Here is a 10,729-nt window from a genome sequence, read left to right as displayed (position 1 = left end):
GTTTATTTGCTATCAAATACATCCCACACACCCAGCCCCACACAATCCCCATCCCACCGATCCAAACTGGGATCCCACTTCTCCCAGTCTCCCCCCAGTCCCGTCTCACTCTGCTGGATGTGGAATTGAGTGAGTTTGTGAAGAGGTTGAGCTGTTTGGAGATGGGAAAAAGCCCCTTTGCTGTGGGACTGAGTCCTTTTGGGGTAAGACTGAGCTGTTTTCTGTGGCATTCCAGAGACCCTGAGGTGACAGATCGGTTTCTCTTGGCTTTTGGATTGCAAAGAGACAGGGAGAAGTGGAAAAAATTAAGTCCAAACCAAAAAAAGAAGCAGCCTGGAGTGTTCCCAGCATTGATCACAGGGAATGTGGCTGACCAGGGCTGTGCCCAAAGTGGTTCCTGCAGTGGGGGATGGAGCTGGAGCAGCGCACGAAGCTCTTCCCGCACTCGGGGCACTCGCAGGGCTTCCCTTACCGGTGCCTGTGTTGGTGTCGAGTGAAATTAGCTCTGCTGGAGAAGCTCTTCCCACAATGGGGACACTCATAGGGCCTCTCCCCAGCGTGGATGCGCTGGTGGATGATGAGGTTGGACTTCTCCTTGAATCCCTTCCCACAGTCGGGGCAGCAGAAGGGCCTCTCCTCTGTGTGAGTCCGATAGTGCCGGAGGAGAATGTCCCGGGTCTGAAAGCTCTTCCTGCATTTATCACACTCGTAGGGCCTCTCCCCAGTGTGGGTGTGCTGGTGGGCGATGAGTTGGGATTTCTCCTTGAACCCCCTCCCACACTCGGAGCATTGGAAGGGCCTCTCCTCTGTGTGAGTCCGATAGTGCTGGAGCAGATGGGAGCTGATCTTAAATCTCTTCCCACACTCGGAACACTCGTAGGGCCTCTCCCCAGTGTGGGTCCTCTGGTGCTGGATCAGTTTGGACCTCGAGATGAATCTATGTCCACACTCCCCACACTCATGGGGCCTTTCCCCAGTGTGGCTCCTCTGGTGCCTGATCAGGCTGGAGCTCTGCCTAAAGCTCTTCCCACACTCCCCACACTCGTAGGGCTTCTCCCCAGTGTGGATCCTCTGGTGCTTGGTCAGATCCGACCTGTTTCTGCAGCTCTGTCCACACTCCCCACACTTGTAGGGCCTGTCCCCTGCGTGGATCTTCTGGTGCTTGATCAGATCAGAGCTCTCTCTGCAGCTCTGTCCACACTCCCCACACTTGTAGGGCCTCTCCCCAGTGTGGATCTTCTGGTGCCTGAGCAGGTGGGAGCTCTGCCTGAAGCTCTTCCCACACTCCCCACACTCGTGGGGCCGTTTCCCAGTGTGGATCACCTGGTGCTTGATCAGGCTGGTGTTGCAGTGGAAGCTCTTCCCACACTCCCCACACTCAAAGGGCCTCTCTCCAGTGTGGATCATCTGGTGCTCGATCAGGCTGGAGCTCTGGATGAAGCTCTGCCCACACTCCCCACACACAAATGGCCTCTCTCCAGTGTGGATCATCTGGTGCAGGTTCAGGTGACTTCGCCGACTGAAGCTCTTCCCACACTCCCCACACTCATGGGGCCGTTCCCCAGTGTGGGTCCTCTGGTGCACGATCAGGTTGGAGTTCCACCTAAAGCTCTTCCCACACTCCCCACACTCATAGGGCTTTTCTGCACTGTGGGTCCTCTGGTGGAATATCAGGCTGGACTTCCACCTGAAGCTCTTCCCACACTCCCCACACGTGTGGGGCTTCTCCCCATCTCTGCCCTGCTCATGCAGCACCAGCTCCGAGCTCTGGCTCCATCTCCGGCCGCCTTCCCGGCCCAGGCTGGCTCTTTCCCCATCAGATCCCTGTGATCTGTGTTTGCAGCCCCTCCTCGTGCGGCATCTCCGGGGCTTTTCCTCCCCGTTGGCTTCCTGCGCCGTGGAGCCGCTCAAAGCGGCCTCTGCCACCAGGTTCTGCCCCGGGGATTTGTCCTCCCTGCTCTCCATGCTCGGCTCCTGCTCTGGGGGAGGAAGGACAAGGACAGGATGGGATTTGCCTCCGAGCCACAGGCAAGGGGAAGGAGATCCCCCCAGGGCATCCCCGGGGTCCCACTGCCCCCTCTCCGCTCTCCCCATTTCGGGATCCAGGGGCTCTTTGGGCTCCCGGGCTCCCCTCTCCCCTCATTCTCTGCTCGGAGCTGCAGCGGCTCCAAGGAGTCCCCCCTGCCCCTCTCCAGCCTCTGGAGGCTCCCGCCAACGGCGGCGCTCCCCCCTCTCTGGGCTCCCCACTTTGGGCTCCCGGGGGACACAGGGCTCTGCTCCTCCAGGCTGCCTCTGCCGGCAGCCGCCACCGCCACCCCCGATGTCCCCCCAGGGGCCTTTTCCGCTCAGCCTCGGAATTCTCCATTCTCTAAACATCCCCCGGAAAACCCAACCCGGGGACCCCCGGGATATCTGGGCCGAGCTCCCCCTCCCCGCTCACCTGCGCGATGGGGGGGGGGGGCGATGATCCCACAGGTGGGGGCTGCGAATTCAGGCAGGGCTCGAGCGCGTGGTTCCGGCTGCTCTGCCTGGATCCGCCTTTGTCCCTCCTCTTCCTCTTCCTCCTCCTCCCGATACTCCTCTGTCTGATCCCCACCTCCTTCTCCTCTTCCATCCCTCCCCCTCGATCCCTTCTCCTCCTCCTCCTCGCTATCCCCGCCTCCTTCTCGTAGTCCCTCCTGGAAGCAAATTGCACCATCGGAGGGAACGATTGGGACTGACTGGGCTCATACTGAGAGTGCCGAGGAAAGTGGAAGCACACGGGGGGAGCAACTGGGCTCACACTGAGCTGCCACTGCCAGCTCTGGGACCCCCAAAAACACCTCCGGGGGAACTCCCGATGTCCCCCCGAGGGCAATCTGCGGCTCGGCTTTGGAGCCCTGCCAGCTGCAAACATCCCCCCCAAAAAACCCCAAACCCGGCACCCCCCGGGATATTTGGGCCGAGCTCCCCCTCCCCGGGCACCTGCGGGATGCGGGGCGATGCTCCCGGGGCTGCGGCCATTCGGGGAGCGCCAGGGCCACGAGATTCTCCCTCTCCTCTTCTGCTGCGGCCGCTCGGCCTCTTCCTCCCTCCCTCCTCTTCCCTCTCCCTCCTCCTCCTCCTCCTCCCCCGTTTCCGAAGGCCGAAACGTGAGGGGAAAGGGGGCGAGGAAAGGGCGGGAACCGTGAGGGGAAAGGGGGCGAGGAAAGGGCGGGAACCGTGAGGGGAAAGGGGGCGAGGAAACTGTGGAACGGTGAGGGGAAAGGGGGCGAGGAAAGGGCGGAACCGTGAGGGGAAAGGGGGGGAGGAAAGGGCGGAACCGTGAGGGGAAAGGGGGCGAGGAAAGGGCGGAACCGTGAGGGGAAAGGGGGCGAGGAAAGGGCGGGAACCGTGAGGGGAAAGGGGGCGAGGAAAGGGCGGAACCGTGAGGGGAAATGGACGGGCTCAGGCCAAGGGCGGCAACTCTGAGGGGACACTCTGGCAGGCGGCACTCTGCAAACAGAACTGCAACGGACTGAACATGAACGGGAGAGAAATCAGTAAGTCTGAGGGGTTTATTTGCTATCAAATACATCCCACACACCCAACCCCACACAATCCCCATCCCACCGATCCAAATTGGGATCCCACTTCTCCCAGTCTCCCCCCAGTCCCGTCTCACTCTGCTGGATGTGGAATTGAGTGAGTTTGTGAAGAGGTTGAGCTGTTTGGAGATGGGAAAAAGCCCCTTTGCTCTGGGACTGAGTCCTTTTGGGGTAAGACTGAGCTGTTTTCTGTGGCATTTCAGAGACCCTGAGGTGACAGATCGATTTCTCTTGGCTTTTGGCTTGCAAAGAGACAGGGAGAAGTGGAAAAAATTAAGTCCAAACCAAAAAAAGAAGCAGCCTGGAGTGTTCCCAGCATGGATCACAGGGAATGTGCGTGACCAGGGCTGTGCCCAAAGTGGTTCCTGCAGTGGGGGATGGAGCTGGAGCAGCGCACGAAGCTCTTCCCGCACTCGGGGCACTCGCAGGGCTTCCCTTACCGGTGCCTCCGTTGGTGTCGAGTGAAATTAGCTCTGCTGGAGAAGCTCTTCCCACAATGGGGACACTCGTAGGGTTTCTCCCCAGTGTGGATGCGCTGGTGGATGATGAGGTTGGACTTCTCCTTGAACCCCTTCCCGCAGTCGGGGCAGCAGAAGGGCCTCTCCTCCGTGTGAGTCCGATAGTGCCGGAGGAGAGTGCCCCGGGTCTGAAAGCTCTTCCTGCATTTATCACACTCGTAGGGCCTCTCCCCAGTGTGGGTGTGCTGGTGGGCGATGAGTTGGGATTTCTCCTTGAACCCCCTCCCACACTCGGGGCACTGGAAGGGCCTCTCCTCTGTGTGAGTCCGATAGTGCTGGAGCAGATGGGAGCTGATCTTAAACCTCTTCCCACACTCGGAACACTCGTAGGGCCTCTCCCCAGTGTGGGTCCTCTGGTGCTGGATCAGTTTGGACCTCGAGATGAATCTGTGTCCACACTCCCCACACTCATGGGGCCTTTCCCCAGTGTGGCTCCTCTGGTGCCTGATCAGGCTGGAGCTCTGCCTAAAGCTCTTCCCACACTCCCCACACTCGTAGGGCTTCTCCCCAGTGTGGATCCTCTGGTGCTTGGTCAGATCCGACCTGTTTCTGCAGCTCTGTCCACACTCCCCACACTTGTAGGGCCTGTCCCCTGCGTGGATCTTCTGGTGCTTGATCAGATCAGAGCTCTCTCTGCAGCTCTGTCCACACTCCCCACACTTGTAGGGCCTCTCCCCAGTGTGGATCTTCTGGTGCCTGAGCAGGTGGGAGCTCTGCCTGAAGCTCTTCCCACACTCCCCACACTCGTGGGGCCGTTTCCCAGTGTGGATCACCTGGTGCTTGATCAGGCTGGTGTTGCAGTGGAAGCTCTTCCCACACTCCCCACACTCAAAGGGCCTCTCTCCAGTGTGGATCATCTGGTGCTCGATCAGGCTGGAGCTCTGGATGAAGCTCTGCCCACACTGCCCACACACAAATGGCCTCTCTCCAGTGTGGATCATCTGGTGCAGGTTAAGGTGACTTCGCCGACTGAAGCTCTTCCCACACTCCCCACACTCGTGGGGCCGTTCCCCAGTGTGGGTCCTCTGGTGCACGATCAGGTTGGAGTTCCACCTAAAGCTCTTCCCACACTCCCCACACTCATAGGGCTTTTCTGCACTGTGGGTCCTCTGGTGGAATATCAGGCTGGACTTCCACCTGAAGCTCTTCCCACACTCCCCACACGTGTGGGGCTTCTCCCCATCACTGCCCTGCTCATGCAGCACCAGCTCCGAGCTCTGGCTCCATCTCCGGCCGCCTTCCCGGCCCAGGCTGGCTCTTTCCCCCTCAGATCCCTGTGATCTGCGTTTGCAGCCCCTCCTCGTGCGGCATCTCCGGGGCTTTTCCTCCCCGTTGGCTTCCTGCGCCGTGGAGCCGCTCAAAGCGGCCTCTGCCACCAGGTTCTGCCCCGGGGATTTGTCCTCCCTGCTCTCCATGCTCGGCTCCTGCTCTGGGGGAGGAAGGACAAGGACAGGATGGGATTTGCCTCCGAGCCACAGGCAAGGGGAAGGAGATCCCCCCCAGGGCGTCCCCGGGGTCCCACTGCCCCCTCTCCGCTCTCCCCATTTCGGGATCCAGGGGCTCTTTGGGCTCCCGGGCTCCCTTCTCCCCTCATTCTCTGCTCGGGGCTGCAGCGGCTCCAAGGAGTCCCCCCTGCCCCTCTCCAGCCTCTGGAGGCTCCCGCCAACGGCGGCGCTCCCCCCTCTCTGGGCTCCCCACTTTGGGCTCCCGGGGGACACAGGGCTCTGCTCCTCCAGGCTGCCTCTGCCGGCAGCCGCCACCGCCACCCCCGATGTCCCCCCAGGGGCCTTTTCCGCTCAGCCTCGGAATTCTCCATTCTCCAAACATCCCCCGGAAAACCCAACCCAGGGACCCCCGGGATGTCTGGGCCGAGCTCCCCCTCCCCGCTCACCTGCGCGATGGGGGGGGCGATGACCCCACAGGTGGGGGCTGCGAATTCAGGCAGGGCTCGAGCGCGTGGTTCCGGCTGCTCTGCCTGGATCCGCCTTTGTCCCTCCTCTTCCTCTTCCTCCCAGCTCCTCTTCTTCCATCCACTCCCCTGCTCCTCCTCCATCCCTCCCCTTCGATCCTTTCTCCTCCTCCTCCTCCTCGCTATCCCCGCCTCCCTCTCGTAGTCCCTCCTGGAAGCAATTGGCATCAGCGGAGGGAACGACTGGGAGTGACTGGGCTCATACTGAGAGTGCCGAGGAAAGTGGAAGCAGACGGGGGGAGCAACTGGGCTCACACTGGGAGCTGCCACTGCCAGCTCTGGGACCCCCAAAAACACCTCCGGGGGAACTCCCGATGTCCCCCCTAGGGCCATCTGCGGCTCGGCTTTGGAGCCCTGCAAGCTGCAAACATCCCCCCCAAAAAACCCCAAACCCGGCAACCCCGGGATATTTGGGCCGAGCTCCCCCTCCCCGGGCACCTGCGGGATGGGGGGCGATGCTCCCGGGGCTGCGGCCATTCGGGGGGCGCCAGGGCCACGAGATTCTCCCTCTCCTCTTCTGCTGCGGCCGCTCGGCCTCTTCCTCCCTCCCTCCTCCTCCTCCCCCGTTCCCGAAGGCCGAACCGTGAGGGGAAAGGGGGGGAGGAAAGGGCGGGAACCGTGAGGGGAAAGGGGGCGAGGAAAGGGCGGAACCGTGAGGGGAAAGGGGGCGAGGAAAGGGCGGAACCGTGAGGGGAAAGGGGGCGAGGAAAGGGCGGGAACCGTGAGGGGAAAGGGGGCGAGGAAAGGGCGGAACCGTGAGGGGAAAGGGGGCGAGGAAAGGGCGGAACCGTGAGGGGAAAGGGGGCGAGGAAAGGGCGGAACCGTGAGGGGAAAGGGGGCCAGGAAAGGGCGGAACCGTGAGGGGAAAGGGGGCGAGGAAAGGGCGGGAACCGTGAGGGGAAAGGGGCGGGCTCAGGCCAAGGGCGGCAACTCTGAGGGGACACTCTGGGAGGCGGCACTCTGCAAACAGAACTGCAACGGAATGAACATGAACGGGAGAGAAATCAGTAAGTCTGAGAGGTTTATATGCTATCAAATACATCCCACACACCCAGCCCCACACAATCCCCATCCCACCGATCCAAACTGGGATCCCACTTCTCCCAGTCTCCCCCCAGTCCCATCTCACTCTGCTGGATGTGGAATTGAGTGAGTTTGTGAAGAGGTTGAGCTGTTTGGAGATGGGAAAAAGCCCCTTTGCTCTGGGACTGAGTCCTTTTGGGGTAAGACTGAGCTGTTTTCTGTGGCATTCCAGAGACCCTGAGGTGACAGATCGATTTCTCTTGGCTTTTGGATTGCAAAGAGACAGGGAGAAGTGGAAAAAATTAAGGCCAAACCAAAAAAAGAAGCAGCCAGGAGTGTTCCCAGCATGGATCACAGGGAATGTGCGTGACCAGGGCTGTGCCCAAAGTGGTTCCTGCAGTGGGGGATGGAGCTGGAGCAGCGCACGAAGCTCTTCCCGCACTCGGGGCACTCGCAGGGCTTCCCTTACCGGTGCCTCCGTTGGTGTTTGGTCAACGCTGAGCTCTGTGAGAAGCTCTTCCCACACTGGGGACACTTGTAGGGCCTCTCCCCAGTGTGGATGCGCCGGTGGATGACGAGGGAAGAGTTGTACTTGAATCCCTTCCCACAGTCGGGGCAGCAGAAGGGCCTCTCCTCTGTGTGAGTTCGATAGTGCTTGAGGAGACTGGAGCTGGTCAGAAACCTCTTCCTGCATTTATCACACTCGTAGGGCCACTCCCCAGCGTGAATGCGCCGGTGGGTGATGAGGTCAGACTTGCACTGGAATTCCTTCCCACAGTCGGGGCAGCGGAAGGGCCTCTCCAATGTGTGAGTCCAGAAGTGCCGGAAGCGATGCGAGCTGGTTTTAAACCTCTTCCCACACTCTGAACACTCGTAGGGCCTCTCCCCAGTGTGAATGCGCCGGTGGATGGTGAGGTCAGAGGTGCACTGGAATCCCTTCCCACACTCGAAGCATTGGAAGGGCCTCTCCTCTGTGTGAGTCCAAAAGTGCCGGAAGAGATGCGAGCTGGTTGTAAATCTCTTCCCACACACTGAACACTCGTAGGGCCTCTCCCCAGTGTGGGTCCTCTGGTGCACCATCAGGACTGAAAGGTGGCTGAAGCTCTTCCCACACTCCCCACACTCAAAGGGCCTCTCCCTAGTGTGGATTCTCTGGTGGATGATCAGGCGGCAGTTCCACCTGAAGCTCTTCCCACACTCCTCACACTCGTACGGCCTCTCCCCAGTGTGGATGCTCCGGTGGGTGATGAGTTTGGAGTTCTCCTTGAATCCGTTCCCACACTCGAGGCTCTGGAAGGGCCTCTCCTCTGTGTGAGTCTGATAGTGCTGGCAGAGACTGAAGCTGGTCTTATACCTCTTCCCACACTCCCCACACTCAAAGGGCCTCTCCCCGGTGTGGATGCGCTGGTGGACGATGAGTTTGGAGTTCTGCTTGAATCCCTTCCCACAGACGGGGCATTGGAAGGGTCTCTCCTCTGTGTGAGTCCGATAATGCTGGTAGAGATTGGAGCTGGTCTTAAACCTCTTCCCACACTTGGAGCACTTGTAGGGCCTCTCCCCCGTGTGGATCCTCTGGTGTGTGATCAGGCTGGAACTAAGACTGAAGCTCTTCCCACACTCCCCACACTCGTAGGGCCTCTCTCCAGTGTGGATCCTCTGGTGCTTGATCAGGTCGGAGCTCTTGCTGAAGCTCTTCCCACAGTGGGAACACTCATAGGGCCGTTCGCCAGAGTGGGACCTCCGGTGCTCGATCAGGCTGGAGCTAACGCTGAAGCTCTTCCCACACTCCCCACACTCGTAGGGCCGTTCCCCAGTGTGGATCCTCTGGTGCCTGATCAGGCTTGACTTCCACCCGAAGCTCTTCCCACACTCCCCACACGTGTGGGGCTTCTCCCCATCACTGCCCTGCTCATGCAGCACCAGCTCCGAGTTCTGGCTCCATCTCCGGCCGCCTTCCCGGCCCATGCTGGCTCTTTCCCCCTCAGATCCCTGTGATCTGCGTTTGCAGCCCCTCCTCGTGAGACATCTCCGGGGCTTTTCCTCCCCGTTGGCTTCCTGCGCCGTGGAGCCGCTCAAAGCGGCCTCTGCCACCAGGTTCTGCCCCGGGGATTTGTCCTCCCTGCTCTCCATGCTCGGCTCCTGCTCTGGGGGAGGAAGGACAAGGACAGGATGGGATTTGCCTCCGAGCCACACGCAAGGGGAAGGAGATCCCCCCAGGGCGTCCCCGGGGTCCCACTGCCCCCTCTCCGCTCTCCCCATTTCGGGATCCAGGGGCTCTTTGGGCTCCCGGGCTCCCTTCTCCCCTCATTCTCTGCTCGGGGCTGCAGCGGCTCCAAGGAGTCCCCCCTGCCCCTCTCCAGCCTCTGGAGGCTCCCGCCAACGGCGGCGCTCCCCCCTCTCTGGGCTCCCCACTTTGGGCTCCCGGGGGACACAGGGCTCTGCTCCTCCAGGCTGCCTCTGCCGGCAGCCGCCACCGCCACCCCCGATGTCCCCCCAGGGGCCTTTTCCGCTCAGCCTTGGACTACTCCATTCTCCAAACATCCCCCGGAAAACCCAACCCGGGGACCCCCGGGATATCTGGGCCGAGCTCCCCCTCCCCGCTCACCTGCGCGATGGGGGGGGGCGATGATCCCACAGGTGGGGGCTGCGAATTCAGGCAGGGCTCGAGCGCGTGGTTCCGGCTGCTCTGCCTGGATCCGCCTTTGTCCCTCCTCTTCCTCTTCCCCTAGCTCCTCTTCTTCCATCCCCCCTCCTCCTCCTACTCCACTGCCTTGTCCCCACCTCCTTCTCCTCCTCCGCTTCCTCCCCTTCGATCCCTTCACGCCCTACTCCTCCTCGCTATCCCCGCCTCCTTCTCGTAGTCCCTCCTGGAAGCAAATTGCATCAGCGGAGGGAACGATTGGGACTGACTGGGCTAATACTGGGAGAGCCGAGGAAAGTGGAAGCAGACGGGGGGACCAACTGGGCTCACACTGGGAGCTGCCACTGCCAGCTCTGGGACCCCCAAAAACACCTCCGGGGGAACTCCCGATGTCCCCCCTAGGGCCATCTGCGGCTCGGCTTTGGAGCCCTGCCAGCTGCAAACATCCCCCCCAAAAAACCCCAAACCCGGCACCCCCCGGGATATTTGGGCCGAGCTCCCCCTCCCCGGGCACCTGCGGGATGGGGGGCGATGCTCCCGGGGCTGCGGCCATTCGGGGAGCGCCAGGGCCACGAGATTCTCCCTCTCCTCTTCTGCTGCGGCCGCTCGGCCTCTTTCTTCCTCCCTCCCTCCTCCTCCTCCCCCGTTCCCGAAGGCCGAACCTGAGGGGAAAGGGGGCGAGGAAAGGGCGGGAACCGTGAGGGGAAAGGGGGCGAGGAAAGGGCGGGAACCGTGAGGGGAAAGGGGGCGAGGAAAGGGCGGGAACCGTGAGGGGAAAGGGGGCGAGGAAAGGGCGGAACCGTGAGGGGAAAGGGGGCGAGGAAAGGGCGGAACCGTGAGGGGAAAGGGGGCGAGGAAAGCCCGAGAACCGTGAGGGGAAAGGGGGTAAGGAAAGGGCGGAACCGTGAGGGGAAAGGGGGCGAGGAAAGGGCGGAACCGTGAGGGGAAAGGGGGCGAGGAAAGGGCGGGAACCGTGAGGGGAAAGGGGGTGAGGAAAGGGCGGGAACCGTGA

The 10,729-nt window shown here is 61.5% G+C and overlaps 2 pseudogenes; both read right to left on the bottom strand.

Moving 5' to 3' along the window:
• Positions 1 to 2,617, bottom strand: part of LOC132341217 (zinc finger protein 850-like) — a 13,662-nt pseudogene extending 11,045 nt beyond the window's left edge.
• An 888-nt stretch (positions 2,618 to 3,505) lies between these two features.
• On the bottom strand, positions 3,506 to 10,407 carry LOC132341216 (zinc finger protein 11-like; annotated as a pseudogene).
• Between the last annotated feature and the right edge of the window lie 322 nt (positions 10,408 to 10,729).

This window comes from Haemorhous mexicanus, chromosome 36, assembly GCF_027477595.1.
Source record: "Haemorhous mexicanus isolate bHaeMex1 chromosome 36, bHaeMex1.pri, whole genome shotgun sequence".
NCBI classification, from domain to species: Eukaryota; Metazoa; Chordata; class Aves; order Passeriformes; family Fringillidae; genus Haemorhous; species Haemorhous mexicanus.
The sequence above is the reverse complement of the archived record's forward strand: the minus strand, read 5'-3'. Positions and strand labels throughout refer to the sequence as shown.